The sequence below is a fragment of the Amblyomma mixtum genome, chromosome 5 (genome assembly GCF_055824585.1).
Source record: "Amblyomma mixtum isolate Tamu chromosome 5, ASM5582458v1, whole genome shotgun sequence".
Lineage (NCBI taxonomy): Eukaryota > Metazoa > Arthropoda > Arachnida > Ixodida > Ixodidae > Amblyomma > Amblyomma mixtum.
In genome coordinates, this window is record NC_143016.1 from 134,613,120 (window position 1) to 134,632,876 (window position 19,757).

Here is a 19,757-nt window from a genome sequence, read left to right on the forward strand (position 1 = left end):
TGAGATCTAGCACAGCTCAACCTTTTTAACACGCCATAACAAAAGTTAACCAGTACTCATTTTGGCTCACTCACCTTGCGGTTGCAGGTACTGCGCACTGGCACCCCTCGGGAACGGCGCCCACAGCAACGCCAAGAAAAGCACAAAGCTTCGCACAGGAGTGTTCAGCATGTCCGGATTCCTGCTGCTGTTGCTGCCAGAATGGTCGCGCTGACCCGTCGCCATGATTCCAACAAGTTCGACAAGTTCACACAACCGGTTTCGCGTCTTCACTCGCGCTTTGTCGAATGTTCCTTGCTTTTTCCTATTTCTTCCCTAGTTTACGAAATTGACTGCGTAATGATGTTCACTCGAGAACTTTGTCCCAACCTCTCTGCTGAAGTAGCAGCGCAAGTGCGGTTTCATTACCCGGCCGGGAATACTGGCGCCGGCCAGCGTCCGTCGTTGGTAGGGACAAACCCAGAAAGAAAGGTAGAGTAGAGGCCGGAGATAGCGAGAGGCTAAGGTTAGCGTCGATTCCCGTACCTGCTACGCGGCGTGGACCGCGCTAAACTCGCGGGTAAACTCGGCGTTTCAAACCGTGCGCCGCCGCCGCCGAGTTCGTGTCCGAAGCGGGCGACCGGTAAAAACGGCGCGCCCCACCGGAAGAACTCTATAAAGGCTGTCCTTCCCTCCGCCGGACCGCGACGGCGGCGCCGCGCTGCGGCCGGAGCCGGCGTCACCCCCACTCCTCGCCCGCCGCTTCCCTAGTTCCCCCTTGCGCGGAGGTCCGTTCGTCCCGAAAGCGCGGGGTGTCCGGGAAGAGAAGATTTGTCCCGAGTTTTTCGGGGACGACGAGGAGGGGAGCGCGCAAAGCCGCGTCGCGGGACCCCCCGGCGGCTTCGCGCCGCCTCTCGACGGTCGGGACTCCACCCAGCGGACGGCGGTCGGCGCCGCGCGCGCAGCCGCGGGCGGAGCGTCGGACTTGGGCGCCCAGAGTGAAGCTGCGCGGCGTGGCTGGCGCGCCGACAGTGCGGGCTAGTCGGAGGCGACGCGCTGGTAGAGCGGCTCGAGTGTGGAGGCATGCGGCCGTGTGCGATGAATACCGGCTGTGTGGGCTATTCTGCGTGGTCTTTAAATTCAACCGCATGCATTTCTGATTTGCGCTTTGAAAATAGGTACTTTTTCTGCTGTTACAAAACATAAAGAGAAGGGAAAGAAGGAAATCTACCGAGGTTAACGATAACAAGTCGCCCGCTATAAGTCCTGTACTGGAGGAAAGAAAACAGGTAATAGAAAAAGTGAGAGCAGACCTCTGAGTTACAAATGAAGAATGTAAAGTATGGACACAATAACTCTGCGAATAAGAGTCATCGCCTATGTCGCTCAAGACGCTACGGCTAGTGAAATTCAAAAATGCAAATTAACCTTTTTTTTTCCTGGCACCCCTTTATGTTTTTCTAATTAAACTGCACTCTACACCGTCGTTCTTGCCCTTGACTGTCTTCACCAGCTTCGGATTTTTTCTTCGTTTTGGCGACAGCCCAGGAGTGGAATAACAGTCCTTGAGCGCAATGTCATCTGCTGTATCAGGTTGTATAAGCCGCCATGCAAGACTTTCTGTCTCACCAAATAAGAACAAGGCCGTCATGCTGAAAACATTTTCTTCTCCACACCTTGTTGTAATCTTTCCAACCGTAGCATTCCACTCTTGTCTTATCTAATTCCTCTGTGGATCAGAACATTCTAAAAGAATCTTTTTGGAAGTTCATATGTAAACCTTCCAAAGGATGACATCTGTTGCCCTGAAGAACGTAAGTGCTGGTGACTGACGAGTGCAAATCTGCTCCATCCCCCTGATTTTTTTTTGTGCACTGTAAGAAGAAATTTTCACGTGACGACTTTTTTTTCGAAAACCCACAAAATACGCCGTACAGTAGCAGGCTGCGTTCCACTCGCGCCAGCAACAGCACCTATTCGCGCACAAGGAATAATTTCGTGCTGGAAGTAGAGCGAACCGCAACACAACGAATTTCTACCTCTGAAAGCTACAAATGGGCTTTGTCAAAGGCCATACTGCACTGACACGTATCATTTTGGATATACTAGGATCCCTTAGCGAAAACTGAAATCTTCCCCCACTAGCGTCTGTCACATTTGGCGTTCAACATTACGCCGCCAAGACTGGCTGTGATGGGGAACATGGCGCTGTCACGTCACGTGGCGCTGTGACTGTTCCACCACGTGATAAGAAAAATTGACCCTACCCTACTGTAAAGGCAATTCAACGACAATTTGAGCTGCGGCTGGTTTTAAATTGCATGCAGTGAGTCCGGCAACCGAAATCGCCTACTGTGCATAGTCACTGCACTACCACAGGCGATCACGCGCAGGGCAGCTGCTACCGAATTCCCAGAACTGGATCTCCTACGGTCTTCGTGTACCTGTGACGCGTTGCTTCCTTACGCTTTCCCAGCACGCGATGGTGGGTCGTGATGCTGAGGCCGCACTGCCTCAGCGGTCAGCAGTTGAACGCACACGTTCTCGGCTACAGCATAATACATCAAAGAAGAGGTATGGATAGCTGGGCTTGTTGGTAATAATAGTTCATTGTGGGTGCTCTCGGCTCTGCAATGTCATATAACTTGGGTGCATATAATTTGTATTCTTTTCAATAAAAACTTCAGTTGCTAGTCAGCGCGCGTGTGTGGTGACTCCTTCTTTTCTCTTTCGTCTGTTATGCGCTGTACCATCAACAATGATACATCATTGACATTGCTTAACCAAGGAGAAATTCGCCTTCAAACGCACGTTCCCTCAAATGTGCTTCCAACGGAATTGTGCTTCCCAGGCACATATCAGCAATGCAGACGGAGAGGTGTCTGCTTTGAAAAAGGCATAAGAAGAGGTGGGACGGGTTACACTATGAGATGAGAATCAGGGCTTGTAGAAGCATTTTAGTACCTCTGGCATTAATGCATTACATAAACGAATTTTCAGGCACTTTTATCATGCACTGAAACCACATTTCACGAGCGGTTCCTTGTTCTTCATCCCTCAGAATGGAGCTGTCTAGTAGTAAGTAAAACATACTTACCGCATTTATTCCAATAAAGAATTAAGAATGCACTCTTTTTTTTTCGACAAAATCTCTTAAATTTGTGAGTGCTGTCATTACGTGCAGGAAAATATTCAGAAAAAAGTTGAAGCAGTAAGAACGTCAAAGAATGTAGGCTAGTAGAATAAACTACACCATGCGTGACTCAAATTCGAAATAAAACAAACCACATTCTCAAAGTGCACTCTTCGGCATGGTTGCCATCCTTGCATGGTTGCACTATAGACACAGACTTTTTTCTTAAATCCGCACGTGTAACTCACGCAACAAGCCATAATGCTGTCCAAAGAGAGCGCAACTGGATTTAACTCTAACAGAACTCACAAAATTCAGAATGTGATGAATTCTTAATAAGGTTGATTAAAGAGTGAAACCTTTTGTAGCAGCGTGTTGTTTATATTGATTTTAGGATTCCCCGCGCAACAATTTTACTAGTCGTTCGTCCCCTTAGTGAAGCATAGCAGTCTCGGCAATCGACAGATGGCATTTTACAGTATTCAGTAGTTTTATGGGCATTTAAAAGAAAATGAAGCCTATTAGCATTCACTGTGACCATCAGCAGACTGCGCGCCAAAAGAAAAGGACGCGTTCATTAAGCACAGGAAGAATAAGTTGGGTTTTCTGCAGCAAAATTAGGGGGTGTATTCGTTTTGTGGGCATGTTCCTTACGCGAATAAATACGATGACGGCATGTCTTTCTACGACGCACTGCTACGCTGGGACATGGAACAATACAGTAATGCGAAGGCATTATGTGGCTCATCGGCAATGCAACCTGCCGTCGGCGTTGACTAGCAGCAATAGTTCCAAAAATAACAGATGTCTGCACCGTGGTCATCATCATCATCATCATCGGCCTGACTACGCCCACTGCAGGGCGAACGCCTCTCCTATGTCTCTCCAATTTACCCGGTCCTTTGCCAGCTGCGCCACCATATCCTCGCACACTTTTTAATCTCAACCGCCCACCTAACTTTCTGCCACCCCCCTGCTCCCCGTAAGGACCAGCAGTTACCTTGCCTTCGCATTACATGCCCTGCCCAAGCCCATTTCTTTCTCTTGATTTCGACTAGGATGTCATTAACCAGCGTTTGTTCTCTCACCCACTCCGTCCTCTTCCGATCTCTTAACGTTACACCTATCTTTTTTCTTTCCATAGCTCGCTGCGTTGTCCTTAACTGAAGCTGAACCCTTTTCGTTAACCTCCCAGTTTCTGCCCCGTAGGTGTGTACCGGCGAGGTACAGCTGTTGTAGACCTTTCTCTTGAGGGATATTGGTAAGCTACCATTCATGATCTGAGAGAACCTGCCATATGCGCTCCACGCCATTCTTATTCTTCAAGTACTCTCTTACCACATCCAGACCCTCGCTACCAATTGTTAATTGCTGTTTTATTCAACCGCGGTATCAAAGAGCAATAAAAGTTTCTTCTGAACATGTAGAGAACTGAACCCAGGACTTCCAGAATTCGAGGCGAGCACGCAACTTATAGGCCACAAAAGCACGTTGCTTTTTGGCGAGCAAAGACGAACCTAGTATAAGCGCTGCCTTGCGACTGTATACTGTTGATTGGCTTACGGTTTACAGGGGACTTAACGTCCCGAAGTGACTCAGGCTATGAGGGACGCTGTAGTCGAGGGCTCCAGAGATTTCGACCACCTGGGGTTCTTCAACGGGCACTGACATCGCAAAGTACACAGGCCTCCAGAATCGGTTGTGTTTTTCCGGAAAGGAAGTGACCCAATGACTGTCTCACATATCTCGGTGAATACCTGAACCGCACCGTAAAGGAAGGAATAAAGGAGGTGAAAGAAGGAAGGAAGAAGCTCTAGAATTTCGCCTCCATCGAAATTCGACCGCCGCGGCCGGGATCGAACACGCGTCACTCGTAAAAAGGAAATAAACTAAAATAACAGATTTCGCATTGAAAGTTTGAAAACAATCCTAAGTATACAATCAGTAATGTTTTATACTCTATACATTTCTCGCAACTGTACACTTTTTTTTTCGCAGAAACTATATCAGTAAGCCGTTGTAAGGGTGGCAGGTGTATGGGCGACAGCTCATGGCATGTTTTAAAAGGTCGCTGTTCTGGTCTATCAATTTCATTTCTACACGCTCTATGGGTGTGCTGAGTCACTCCGACAATTTTCCCCCACTTTTCCCCCACTATAAGATCCGCGGCCAACCCTGCTTTTTCACGCAATGTGTGAGCGTGGTGGCCAGCATATGAGACGAACCGAACTGCTCGTTTTTGAATTTTTATTAATAGTTGCAGCCCTGTTTCCTCCAACAGCCTCTCAGAACCTTTTATTGTGAGTTCTGAGGCCGCATTATTTTTAGCGATTCAAAAAAGACTCCCACTCGCCAAACGAGGTAGAAACAAGCGCATCAACTCTCCGGCGCCCGTACGGATTCGCGGTTATTTACCTAGCGCCGGCGAACTGCGTGTCGTGTGCGAACTACCCAATAAAGAATTGTATTTCTTAATGAAAATTCAGCTCTGCAAACGACGCACATGGCGTGAAGAGTAATCTGGGAAATGCGGTAATTTCTCAGATCAAAGTTCACTCTCAGTCACAAATTGTACGTGCGAGACTCTACTGTGCCCGTAATGATCCCGATTTTCTCACGTTCTTCTACCAGTAAAGCAGGTTAAGGACACGATATATAATAGCGCGAAGGGCAAATGAGGGACATACAGATGGTTTTTGTGTTCTTTTTTCGTGTTTCCTCGGCGCTATTTTTATTACAAGCCAAATAGTCCAACTTCGGGGGTTCCTGAACATGTTTTGGATAAGCTCTTATCAACCGATTATCATATTGTAACATTGTGTAATGCCTACCAGTCTCTTGTTCAGATTGCTTTAGAAAGTTATAGTGTGTCTGTATTCAAGAAAAAACTGACGATTCTTTTCCCCCCGGTTAAATTTAGCTAATTCTGTATACTTAGTTTTTTTTTGAGTGTGTGTTTGTGCTCTGCTTTTTTTTGAATGTGCATATTATGAAATGTTTTGTTTATTCTTAATTGATATTTATTATTGTCTATCATTAACTATTTTCTATTGTGATCATGTTTGCTCATTGTTTTTTTATCTTTTGTCCATTCGGCCCCTGTTTCCATGATCTGTGATCGGGATGTAGGCCTTGTCAGGAGGCATGCTTGGTCTACCTCCTTTAGCCTCACCTCGAGGGCATATTGTATATAGTATGGCCAAATAAACATACTACTACATACTACTACTATCGTCTGAGTGTCCACCACTTTAATATTTCGTCACTGCGTACGACAAAATCCAGCTTAGTGGGCGACAGTGTCTATTTTTTTGTTGTTTCACCGATTGCTACTGGATTCTCCGCACCTATTCGCATGAAAGCTGAGGAGAAAGGCCACTGTCAAATTTTCTAATTTTATTATATGCCGAAACACCCCTACCCCTTCTCAAATTTCCCTGCGGGATCATTTTTTTTTTTTTTTTTTGCAAAGTCTCCCTTATTTTCTCGCCTTCCCCTTACTTCATCCTTTCCTTCGTATTCGTTTCTGATTTCCGCAAAATAATCGCGAGTTCCTCTTTTTTACTCGAACCCGCGCCCCTGGAACGAGTCTCACGTTTCGCCCGGGGAATTCGGTTGATTTTAGTTTTCTTGAAGCCGACTTCTCCAACTTCTTGTCGTTTTTCTCTTTCGAATAGCTTTGGTCCGCCTCCCAAGTCGTCGCAGTGACGTGCCAAGTGACGACTTCGCCGATCGGAACGAGTGAGAAAAGTGTTGAAACTCTAGAAGGTGCGTTCAGAGATGGAAGAAAGAAAGGAAAGAGTGAGGTCAGGATCGTTTTTCCCGCGTCGAAGTGTCGACGCCGACGCCACCCCGCAAGCGTTCCCCGGTTGTGCGGTACGCCGGCCGATGGCACGCCGGCACTTATGCATCCTGTACGTGCGATACTGCAATTCGGCGCGAAGCGGCGTTTAAGCACGGCTTGCGAGTGCTTTCTTCATTTTTTCTTTGTGCAGAAAGCAACGCATTGCGTCAATTTTTTTTTCTTCCTCCTGAAAAAAAAAAAACGAAAATGTGGCGTGCCTCATCGACCCAACTTGCAACGCTTGACTCCCTCAATGCAACATTTTGTTTGTTTGTATCAAACTGTTTTTGCTTTAAACTTTCTTTTTCTAATTTTCCTCCCGCTTCACTGATGGTTTGCTGTCTGTTCCGTTCAAATGATAAGCGTTTTTGCGCTGTCTCCACTTCTTTTGGATTATTTAGCAGGGTTCAAGTTTCTGTTTCCTTCTTTAATTTTGTTTTTTTACGTTTTCGAGCGGCATACACAAAGACGCCGTTATAATGCATTGCATGCTCCCCTACTTTACCGCATTGTCCGGCTTTTTTTTTATTTTTTCGCGTTTGTTATTATCCCTGATTTTCAGTGGCGTGTCATTTGTATGTTGCATTCGCTTGATTCTTCTATCTTTTTTTTCACAACAGCGTGCCATACAAAGCGGAGGTCCTTTGCGAGCATTGTGTTGTGCGTTAACGACACCAGCCGTACAAGTTATTCTCAAAGCCTTATTTCAGTTCCCTTGCATTTGTTATTCCTAATAACATCTTCTTGCATTGCGGTTCATAACTTACATGTCTGATTACCTCCTTTAATCTCAGTTTTTTTTTGCATCATTGTATCTTCTCAGGTCAAAGAATAAATTATTTACATGCTTTCGAATAACCCGGTCTCATCCCGCAGCCTAAACAGATAGGTTTTCTGTAGAAGTAAGATTTTTCGCCATTTCCATGGCAATACACCACTCATATGCTACACAAGCTTCGATGTTGTTACCTCCTTTGCAAGTATTACAATCGTTTGACCCCCAACAGAAACCTTGTATTTGCAGGCAATAACTGACTTATGTGGTCGCGTGCAAACAGCATTACCGCATGAATGAGCACAATGACATGATGCATTAATAATATGCAAACAGACTAAAACTGCTGCAAAATGCATCCGCAAAGAGGCAGTGTTTCGGTACTTTGCTGGTGGTTTTCAGAAAGCATGGCTATTTGGCAACTAGAGGTCAAGAATATTGTAAAAAAGGAATACGTACCAAGACAGAGGCCTACTGGACGCTTTTTTCTTGGGCGCACTATTTTTCAAACCTACAAAGCTGTTGAGAGGATCTTTTTGCTAATATTGATATCTTGTAATTTACGTATTTCAAATAAAATTCTTTATTGTTCTGATACCCAGTTGCCCTCTTCTAGCAGTTGCTCATGGCGGGTAGGTTGTATTTATTACGGATTTATCGATTTCGTCAACATATTCCTACAAATCACAAGATACTAAAGCGCAGTGGCTATTAAAACGTGTGTCATCGATGTTCTACAGCTTGGCACCACGTAACACTAAAATTGATAATTGTCTGTTTTACTGCGAAAGCAACACTACGCTCATGATGAACGGCCTTTCGCGTAGCGGCAGCCGGTAGCCACGTTTGACCTTTAGAATGACCTCTGACGTCATACCAGGGTGAGAGATGGGCTACCAAGTCGAGTCGTCGCGCAGCAGCTGCCGGTAGCCACGCGTGACATTTAGAATGACCTCTGACGTCATGCCATGCCTAGTGACGTCATAGCGTGACGTCATACCAGGGTGAGAGATGGGCTGCCAAGTCCAGTCGTCGCGCAGCGGCGGCCGGTAGCCACGCGTGACATTTAGAATGACCTCTGACGTCATGCAATGCCTAGTAACGCCATAGCGTGACGTCATACCAGGGTGAGAAATGGGCTACTAAGTCGACTCGTCGCGCAGCGGCGGCCGGTAGTCACGCCTGACCTGTAGACGCGGCGCACTGCGTTCCTTCTTTAGACGCGGCGCGCCGCGTTCCTTCCGTTAGAGGCGCTGCGCTCGCTTTCGCAACCTACCAGGCTTAACCAAGGCTAATCCCCCGCCAATTTTTATGCGAGGCATATTACTAGAGCTACACTACAGCCCGTCGAGCGCGGCGGTGGAGCTACCATTGACCTTTAGCGTGACCACGTGACACCACGTGACAACATGACGTCACAGCAGAGGAGAGATGGGCTGCCGACTCGCGTGGTCGGCCGCGGCGGTGGAGGCTCCACATCAGAGGCGCGGCGGCTGACCACGTGACAACATGACGTCACAGCAGAGGAGAGATGGGCTGCCGGCTCGCGCGGTCGGCCGCGGCGGTGGAGGCTCCACATCAGAGGCGCTGCAGCTGACCACGTGACGCTACAGCAGCGGTATAAAGCTGAGCTTGCCTCGCTCTCCGGGCACTTACGAGGCGGCCAGGTGTTGGGATGCCACCTAGAAGCAGGGCTGATTTGAACGAGAAGCGAAAGCTGTTGTAGCCGGTGCTGGGGCAGCGGTTGTACACTCTGCATTGAATTCACCGATGATCCCGTATATAGCTGCCACGGCAATCCTTGCTACACTTCTAGTGGTTGTATTAAAATGACCAAGTATTCAACCAAGGAAAGCCATGTATTGCCAAGCCTAGCCATCAATATGCTTCGCATCTGACTAGGTTTAACCTTAGCTAAGCCTCAGCCAATTTTTTTGCAGTATTCATCAATTTCTTTAATTCATCTCATATTATCCAAATAATTCATCCGCGATGTATCCTATTTCATCATCTCGTTTAATTAAACACAATTATTTTTTTGTTCCTGTTAGAAAGATCTGCCATACCTATCTTATGTTGATTATATTGCTGTCTTATTTGCCCTTACCAGACCGAAAGTAAATGCCACGATGACGTATTTAGCGCTGAATTATTGGCAGCGGGCTATGCTGATCTGCCTTTCGCTTTTTTTTTATTAACAGCTAAACAATGTCCATGGACTAGCAAGGCAACACTGAACGCAGCTAATTACCGCACCTAATCATTTCATCTTGCATAGTGGCAGGGAAACGAGATTTCCCTAAGTCGCGATATTGATTCAAACACTTCAATCATTTCACTGACCATGTTACAAATGACTGTTTCTCGTTTGTAAGTTCTATAATTAGCTTGTTTTCCATCCTTGTGTTGACAAATTGCTAAGAGGTTTGGGGCCATCACTGGCATTTTTTTTTTTGTTCTTGCTGTTTTTCGCAGCAACCATAGCATGGCAGACCAAACGGCAGAGTTCCTGCATGGCCGCTGTCTGTATTAAATTGCCGGGTCCATGTCGCCAGTGTTAGCCGACGCATCAATTAAAAGAAAAATGTACAGAAAACACTTCTTTTCTTTAAACTTCCAGCTGTGGCAGCTAGGCCCGTGTTCCACGTTTGAGAACGTTCATGTTCGCCCAGACTTCAGTGTGCTGTTTTCATTTTCGTTCTGTTGCTACCGAAGTCTCCAGGGTGGAAAGGGCGGAGTGTCAGTGGCCTTTTCATTGAAAGCTGTTGATGCCTGCGCAATGATAGACTAATATCAACGAAAGTTCCGCTTCACGAACGTAACTTTGGAGGGTACCGCTAGTTCTAATTCTTAGTTGACGGTGCAAGTAAACTCTGCTCGGAAGAGGATACGAGAACATTACGACCATGCCTCGAAAGGCAGATTTATTAGGTACGAATTGTTTTTGGTCTATGTTTGCTACTTTATTTGTAAGCCCGAATAAAGGTCGATGAAACTTATACCCGTGCCACACGCGCGCAAGAAATGGCAGTAATTGCTTAAGGGCTTAAGATTCTTCATGCAATTATTTTCCGAGTTGGTGCCGCACGTCCACATTTAATGTCTATACGAAAGCCACGATGACAGGCGATGCAAGGCATTAAAAAATTTCACCGGAATAATGAGCACAAAGCCTCGGGATTTTTGATCAAATGTAATATAAAAATTATTTGGAAGAAAATACCGCTGCTCTTGCTTGACAAATCGAAAACTAGCCGTAAACTGGCGTGTCCGCCAAGAAGCCTAGGGTAACTCTAAGAAGTGCTGGCAAAAATGGCACCCTTAGCATCGAAAATGCACCCTAGATGACTTATCTGACTGAACGTCATGAATTAACCATTTGCTACTGGTTAGGAAGTTGCTACCAAAAAGTTGCAAACCTTCCTGCCGGAAAAATGGGGAGGAGAGTATGGATTGCTCGGGCGAATGTGTTGTGGCAAAATCAGTAGGTCGTGAATGAAAGTAAGGCTAATGCCATTAAATTTGTGCATGAGGCACCACACGAGTGCCGTTAAAACTTAAGGCAGTCAGCACTTAATGGCACTAAATTTGCCCGTGTGGCAGGGTTTTAGAATGTTAAGAACAGGAATCATGTTTGCTCCGTATTTTTTCTGATCCCATTACCAGAAACTGTACTATCTGTTGAGTTCGTTTACTAACATTATCTCTGATGGACATTATCTGTCCACACAACTCAGATGTGAAATAAACATGATTGATTGATTGATTGATTGATTGATTGATTGATTGATTGATTGATTGATTGATTGATTGATTGATTGATTGATTGATTGATTGATTGATTGATTGATTGATTGATTGATTGATTGAGCCTGCCGGTCTCTAAGGGGTACAAGGCTTCCTTTGGAAAGCAGCTTGGCTTCTCTGCAGTGTCATGCTTTGAAAATGGCTCTCTCAACCCACCATACGCCACGGGCTTTTTGGGCAAAGCTTTTCTTGCGCCATTAAAAATCGACCTCTTTATATGTCGATGGGCAACTTTCTGACTGCCTCAGGAAAACCCCCGACAGGCGGAACCCTCAGCGAGGCGCTACAATTTGAATTGAAAAATTATCCAGTACTTGCGTCAGACTTTAGAGGAGGGGTAGACCGGTGAGGACTACGAATATCACTGCCGCCGCACAAGCTGTGGTGGTTCACAATAAGCGTTTTGGAATGAATTAAGTCTGCCGGAGTTATTTTATATACGCATTTGCCAGTTAATACACTCAAGAAGGTGGAAACTTTTACCTCCTTTTGATGCAACATTATAAAGCACGCAGCAACACAGTGGATGGTTTTATCACTCGATATTGTTTTTTAAATCTACCGACAAGTCATTCAGTAATATTTCCTGCCCTTGGAAAGGAACAGTGGCATGCAAAAACTTTCCACATGCCAAACTAAGATCAAGAAACTAAAATTCAAAGTGGTCGCGGTTGCTTTCTCACTGTTCCCTTTTCTTTATACGTTGTTCTCTGAAAATGAAAAGGAACTATGTACCTCACTTTCCTGCTGTTATGAAATCAAGACCCCGCGACGCAGGACACTTGGGTTTCCAGTGTGTTCTTTTGTGCTGGGAGAAAGTTCCGAGACTGACTTCCATATTTAGGAAACTAGGCAAGTCCATTGTTCTCAACAGTTGTCTTCCGTGGCATACCGCTAGATTTATCATATCCTTTTCATGGTGTCACGTGACTTTATTTGTGTTCAGCCTCTCTCGCGCGGTACCTTACTACTTACTATAAGGAAGAGCGCGTGAGTGAGAAGGACATGCTTCTTCGCCTGGCGCACTTTCGGTACCGGCAAACACAGCTGAAATCAGCGCCACCGCTCGGCAGCGCCCTTGCTCTAGCCGTGGTCACGGTGGCCTTGTTAAAGGTGGCCTCCGAACACGAGCGCTCGTTGTTATTCAGTCTGCCTTCCCCCAAAAGCACGAAGCTATTCTTGTGCACGATCGTAATGCAAACGACGCCTGCTCGACTAGCGTGGTATTTTATTCGACCCCTTATGGCAGAAAAAATCCGTCGATTCTCTGTCGCTCCATTTAGCGTTGTTGCCTTCAAACTATCCTTGTTGGTTCTCTCACGCTGTCTCAGTTTCTGACTTCCTCGTGCCCTGGATTTTCCGCTCGCATTCGAGGCGTTACATTTCATTTTGTACAAAGAGAAATAGCGTAAACAATTTTAAAAGCTTATAATTTCTGATGTATGACTCAACCTTTGTTGTTCGTGCCTGGGTAACTAGTTGCCTTTATTTGCAAGCGTTGTAAGGACGGCGACCACGGCTCACCGTATACATAAGGCTGATTCTCCGAGCAAGCCATGGACTCTCAATTTCGTTGTAGAAAAACAAAAAACGGCAATATTAAAACTGTTATGAGGCTGCAAGCGAAGAACAAGACTTCGTAACGGAAAGCTATGATATGATTTATAGGCTCTGGGCTTAAAGCGAACTCTCCTCCCACTTCTTCTTCATCCTCTTTATAATGGCACATACCCACGTGGGGGGATTCCACTGCCTGCTTCGTCGTCTTCCAAGTCCCTGACACCGACCCGAGGACACCAAGCGATCGTCCCTAACGCGAAACAATGGCACAGTCAATGAGACGCAGGACATGACTATGGGCATCACAGTATGGTTTCAGAAAGAACAAGGTGAAGTATCTATCGTCATGGTGAAAGAGGCGAGCGGATGAAGCCTGGCCCATGAATACTGCGGAGCCAGCGATTACCTTCAGAGTCTGCAGCGCCACTGCCCGGTTCATCTTCTTCCCAGTCCGCGGCAATATCTCTCCGTCGTTGTCGTCTTTATAGCACCGTGAAAGGAGCAAAGCATTCGCTGTAGAGGAAGACTTCTGACGAAGAGAGCCACGAGGCCCAGAGGAGCGTTTTCGGCGTGCGGTGGAAACTGAGGCTTAGTGCAGGAAAAACACAACGACTTCCGGCTAATCGCGTGCGTGAAAGAGCACGTCGCAAGCGAATGGTACTCAGTACTTTGCCTTGAATGTTGCGTACCCTAGAGAACCATGTTCCGAGTAGGCGGTCGCGGCCAGCTTCAAGGCTGTAGCGGTGAAGCAAATACAACAAAGAGGCGTCAGGCATCGACTAAGCTAGCGGGTCACGATTTAATAAAAAGGTTTTATTGGTGATTCGTTGTAAGTAATTTAGTTTATGATAGGTTACGCATTTGCACAATGTTGGAGAAGCGCGTGCCTATTGCGTGTAAACTCTCTGAACGTTCCAATTCTTTCTCTGTGTGACACATAAAAAAACGAGTTTAGCTCTGGCCCGATAAATAATTTTTAAAATAAATAACAGCCTTTAATTTACCAAAGGTGCCAGAAAGTTTCTGTTCTTTTATTGTCTCACCATAATAACTAAAAGAAACAGTGCAATGAATAGAGTTGCTGTTATCTCTATAAAACTGAAATCCACAGTCGAATCAACGAAAAAGTTCCTCGTGACAACTTGAGTGGCCACAAACTCTGGCTGAAGGCAGTGTACGCAGGTACAGTATGTGTACAGAACGAACAGCGCAAGCAATAATATAAAAACACGTAAGTGGCCTAAACTTGAGCCAACCAACAAAAATGCAATGAAAGAAAACAACCCAACTTGCAGAAGTTGAGAAATACAGAGTTTATACATGTGCGAGAAAAATAGTAGTATAATCATTTATCAAAGAACCACTACAAGGACGAGTAAGGCGTTATTATGCAGTTCACAGAGGCGAATATCTAAAAAATAAAATAAGAATAGCAGCCTACTTTGCAAGCAGTCGCAATAAGAAAAAAAAAACTCTTAGGCGACTCTCGGTTGACCGTTTGAGTGCACTAGCAGACAAATGTTCGTTATAACCGAGGAAGACGCACTTAATTAAGTTCGTTATATCTAAGATCAACACACTCAGCTCGTCACATCCTACGCCCAGATAAAAGTGCGCCTTATATCCCAGGTGGCATACTTAGGTTCGTTGTATGCGAGGTAAAACACGAAATTTGTTATACATTCAAGCCAACTTATAACGAGCCTGATGGTCAAGCGGATTGCATTCGTTGTATCCGAAGCTCGTAGTAAGTGGACTTTCCCATGTTAAAGCCAAAAAAAATCCAAAAACCAGGCAGTGTAAGTCTGTTACGCGCGTCCGTTTACTCAAACTAGACAATATTACGGCGATTTTAAAGCTCTCCAGAGATAAAGCATACACTGCTTCGATATCACTGTTACCCACAAGCTGTTTTAGGGAAGCGATTTAACTAATCGCGACGGAAGCCTCCACAACAGCTGTGGTATGTCGGCCTCCTCGTCATCGTCTTCGCCACATTCCTGGTAATTGGAGAGCGTTCGTACTTCGCGTGCTAATTTTTTCTTCAGCGCACGGCTCTCTGATGTGGGCGTCATCATCCTCTGCAACGAAGTCGTCCCAGGTGACATCAGGTTGGGCTAGCTGCGCATCAACGACTTGTTGCCACAAATCCAAATGCGCCCCATAACGCAAGTGTTCGGACAAGCATGCTATTAATCGCGGAGGCAGGTTCATCTTTCGAGATCACCATTTTCCTTCCTTTGCAATTCGGGCACGCTGTCTTGTTTGTGGCGCGACTCGCAACCAACCCACGGCTAAATATCGCGAAAAAAGAAACTGTTTCGGGGATGTTATCGATTTGAGTCTACCCCTGCCTCTTTTACGCTTGAACAGCGTTAGGCTGTTAAGCATTGTTCGAAGCTTCTAACCGTGCATTGGTATAGCTAGCTTCATAGGTTGCTATAGGTGACATGGGATGTCTGCTTTTTATGCTGCCTGTTTAGCTCTGTCATGTACTGTGCCGTGGCATCTTGTGCTTCTGGCTTGTTCTTGTGCGCTATATTAAACGGCTACATTATCTTTACAATATGCGGAAGCCCTTGCGATTTTATTAATATAGGCTTCACTACGACACCTGTGCATGATTCTGCGAATGGGACCTGCAGCTGTTGCATAGCCTGAGGTAAACTTACTGAAGCATCAAACTTCATAGCGCACCTATTTGCTTGCAGCACTTTTGTTTGCAGACGGCTAATAATACTCCCAAAATGTGGTGATCTAGTTCTGTTTTTTTTTTCCTTCTGCGTTATTTTTTTTTCAACAAATTTTAGTGAGGGAAAAGTGGTCCAGAAACCGCACATGGACTGTGAAGGATGGCGCAGGGGAGGGGTCCGGATTAAGTTCGATCATCCGGGTTCTTTACCGTGCACTGAGATCGCACACCGAAGGAATGCTTTTGCATTCCGCTTCCGTCAAAATGAGGTCGCTGTGGTCAGCTTTTGATTTAACAGCTTTGGGCGCAAGCCACGGGTGAGCGGGCGCCAGTTGCGCCATGGTCCGGGCTTTTTGAGGGGGCGCACAGTTCACGTTCGCGTTTCAGCGGCTCTCTCCACGTTTCGTCCTTCTGAATATGGGCATGCCTCAGGGCTCTGTTTTGTTACCCTTTCTGTTTAATGTGGCGATATCGGTGGTGATACGCCAAAGCCGCCAAGCCACCATGGTGGGTAACTTTTGCAGGTTTGTTAGCCCCCTCAGAAATAATGTTAGTCGCTAAATGTATAACAAGACGAGCGAGATCTCAAGCCAGCATTTTTAAATTTTTGTAAAATTTTAGTTTTGTTAAGTTTTTGTTAATTACTAGCATTTTGTTTGGGTTTTCAACCAAGGAGCCCCGAGTGGCAAAGGCTACAGCCTACATTACACGGACAGTATTTTTTGTAGAGCAGTAGTTTAGAGCTCGAAAAGTTACCATCGAAATCTGGATATTTCACAAGTTATGTGTCATTGTCAGGATTTTTTTCTATTATGTCTAATTGGTAGTGCGGCAGTCAAATGAAAGCAAGCTTTATATCTGCTGCGCTAAGCGTTCTAACGTATTAAGGCGAAAGCCTTTAATGGCTCATTCTCCCCACCGTCCGTCCGGCGTTACATCCAGCGACTGGGGTGACTCATCGGCGAGCGCAGATGCCAAAAGGTGACGTCATCTTCGTCGACAGGTGGCGCTGTCGGCGCGGCGGCGTCGAGCGCTGCTCCGTCGTCAGTCGGTGTGCGGCATCTACAGGAGAACGATGGCTCCCAAGCGGCGCAGCTATTCCGCGCCAGGTGGTTCGGCTCAGCAGAGGAAGGAGGACGTCTCAGTCGTAACAAACATAGGCAGTCGAAGTAGTGCGACAAAGGCTTTCGCCTAGCGCACTTTAGACTGCCAAAGTGCCCCCATAGTTTCTTATGTTTGGCACCGGTGCCATATCACAGTGCTTTCAAGATGACCACATCGGTGAGGGATGTCTAAATGCTGCGTAGAAGGGGATTATTTTCCCCTCACACTCTTTTTTTTAGTGCGCTCAGGCGTCAGTAGCTGACCGGGTAACGGTGTTACCACAGAATAAAATTTCATCGAGCATCACACCGTTTAGTCAAAACTCTTAGGTTAGGTTTCTGCATTGCAGCGGTAATTTACAGGCAGGACATTCCATCCCTGACGCTCGGTTGGGTTTAGCGCACACGTGCATTGGGGTCGTCATACTGCCGCGGCGTCTAAGATGCAACCACTCTCGTTGAGCGCCGATCCACCTCTACTGCTATCTCTGCAGCTGTAGAAATATCCTTCAGTGGAGAATACGAGGCTGAAATCTTAGCCACTAACATGAACCACCGTGTCCGGACAATCCAGCAACAAGGCCGCAAAAGGCCAGTGGACCTTGGCGCTGTTTTCAGAATCGGCCGCTAGAGGGATTTCAGTGGTGCCCCTACAGGCAGCGCACATGGCGTATAGGCAGTGTACTAAAATCTATAGTAGCCAGACCTGCTCACCGGGGCAGATGAGCCATCTGCCTGGCTACTGGCGGACAGCGGTCGCCATTTCTGCTTGCACTAATGCTGACGCATTAATAACACATGAGAAAAAAACTTAGGTATTTTTCAAATATCGCTGATAAATGTGAGAGAAGTAAAGAATTCATATCGATTTTTCTGAGCATAAGGTTTTCTAACAGCCGTAGTTAGCGAAGATTTAACACTTGAAAAGCATAGACTGCAACGATATGTTCGCGTACCAGTGTTCCAGAGAAGTCAATGTACTGCATCTACTGCGTTTCTATTCAGCTGCTCTAGGATGTGGCTCAGTACGCTCCATGAAAATGGCAAGTACTATCTCTTATAGGCTTATCATTTCCAGATAAAAAAAAAACAGTTTTGTTGCCGTTCTCGAATTCGCTACAAGGCTCATTGTTGCTACAATAATGGATAATGGGTTGTACTGGCCGCGAAACAAACGAATGCGTTTCGGCGTCCCATTGCAGTACCTTTGCCGACTCAGTCCGCCCCACGTGACCGCTTTCTAATGGCACGGAAGCTCGTTAGGGTACGGGCCCTCCCGATCCCCTCGGCGCGCCCCGCCAGACAGTGAATTTAAAAGATTCAGGCCAACCGCAAGCGAAGCAATCAACCCACCGTCACGTGGTCGGTCTCGCTTCCCCACACCCGTGCATTGCTACGCAGTCGTATTTACATTACCGCAGAGCGACGCGCCGAGTGCTGCGTACTCGTCGCACCGCCGCGTGTCCAACGAGACCAATTAGACTCCCCCTCCTTCACCTACTGCGTTCTACCCCCGTAACACAACGGGCGGTTACAGCCGGAGTCCACTCGGAAGCAAATGGTCCCCAAAACGGGGCACAGCGCGGAAGGCTCTAATAGCGATGATTACGGGCGGCCAACCACGCAGGGAGCATTTACACGCTCATCTCCAGAGAGCGCGCAAATAAGCGGCAGGCCCCGTAAACTAGACAGGTATTTACTTGACCCAAAACGATTCGACCGCAAATGGAAAGAGAGTGCGTTTGCAAAGTGCGCTCGCTCGGACTCTACAGCGTCGGTGGAGTGCGTGAGGAGGGGAGGGAATTGGGAGGAGGAAGTGAAGGGGTAAGGGGGGGGGGAGGCGCGGAGACGCGCACGCCGTTTTTGGCGGTCAGTAACCACCACCACCACGAACGCCAGCGCAGCCCAAGCTCTCGCTTGGTCGCATGTGTATTGCGGCCGGTTTCAGCTTGCTACGGTACGAGGGACACGAGAGTACTGAAATGGAGTCAGAGAATGGGGAGAGACGGGTGAAGGGAGAAGGAAGATCGACCCTTCAAATTGTGGCTCGGTTAATGATGCCGGCGAATCGTCCGCTTCGCTCATCTACCGGATCTTGGTCAGGTTCGGCGACGCTTCACTGCACCCGTCGACGTGACGTTCCGTTGATCCGTGCCGCCGAAGCGGGGGGAGGCATCGTTAGAGGGACGCGTGTCGTAATGCGGGCGCGCTTTCCGTGAATGTTTTCGCAGTGACGGAAAGAGAAGCGCGCAGGAAAAAAGAAAGGCCGGGTCGAGTAGGGGATGAAGGATTACAAAACAGGCGGTTTTTAAGTGGCTGCGACACGTTTCAGGGTCAGGTCATTGCAGTGAGAGGACTTCGCTGTCAAACGAGCGGCCTCACGTATCGTCGATGCCATGTACGCTTTAGTTAGGGCTAGTTTCGCTGTTTCTGGGCAGCGGACGCCTCGAGGAGAAAATGGCTCTGTACACTTTGTTTTTAATCTGTCTGCAACAGCTACGGCCACGCAGACTCCTCAGATAAGAAAATACTTGACTGAGAAGAAGCCCTTTACAACTGTTCACAACACAAAGAACACTTTACTAACCATAATTACAGAATAGCTGTCACGGAATAGCTCTAAAGTAGTGCGTACTTTGCAAAGCTTTCGCTTTGAATATATGCTGAGAAAATAGCAACCACGACTTTCAATACCCGGCTTGAGTCCCTGCACAGAACAGCAAGCCCATAAATGAGGCGGACTAAGGTAAGACCAGAATCCTTCAATAGTGAATGCTTCGTTAAAGCTCACACTGGTGAGAGGAAGCTTTGAAGGCTCAAAAGACAAGTTCTGAAACCCCAGTATCCCAACGTTTACGGTAACT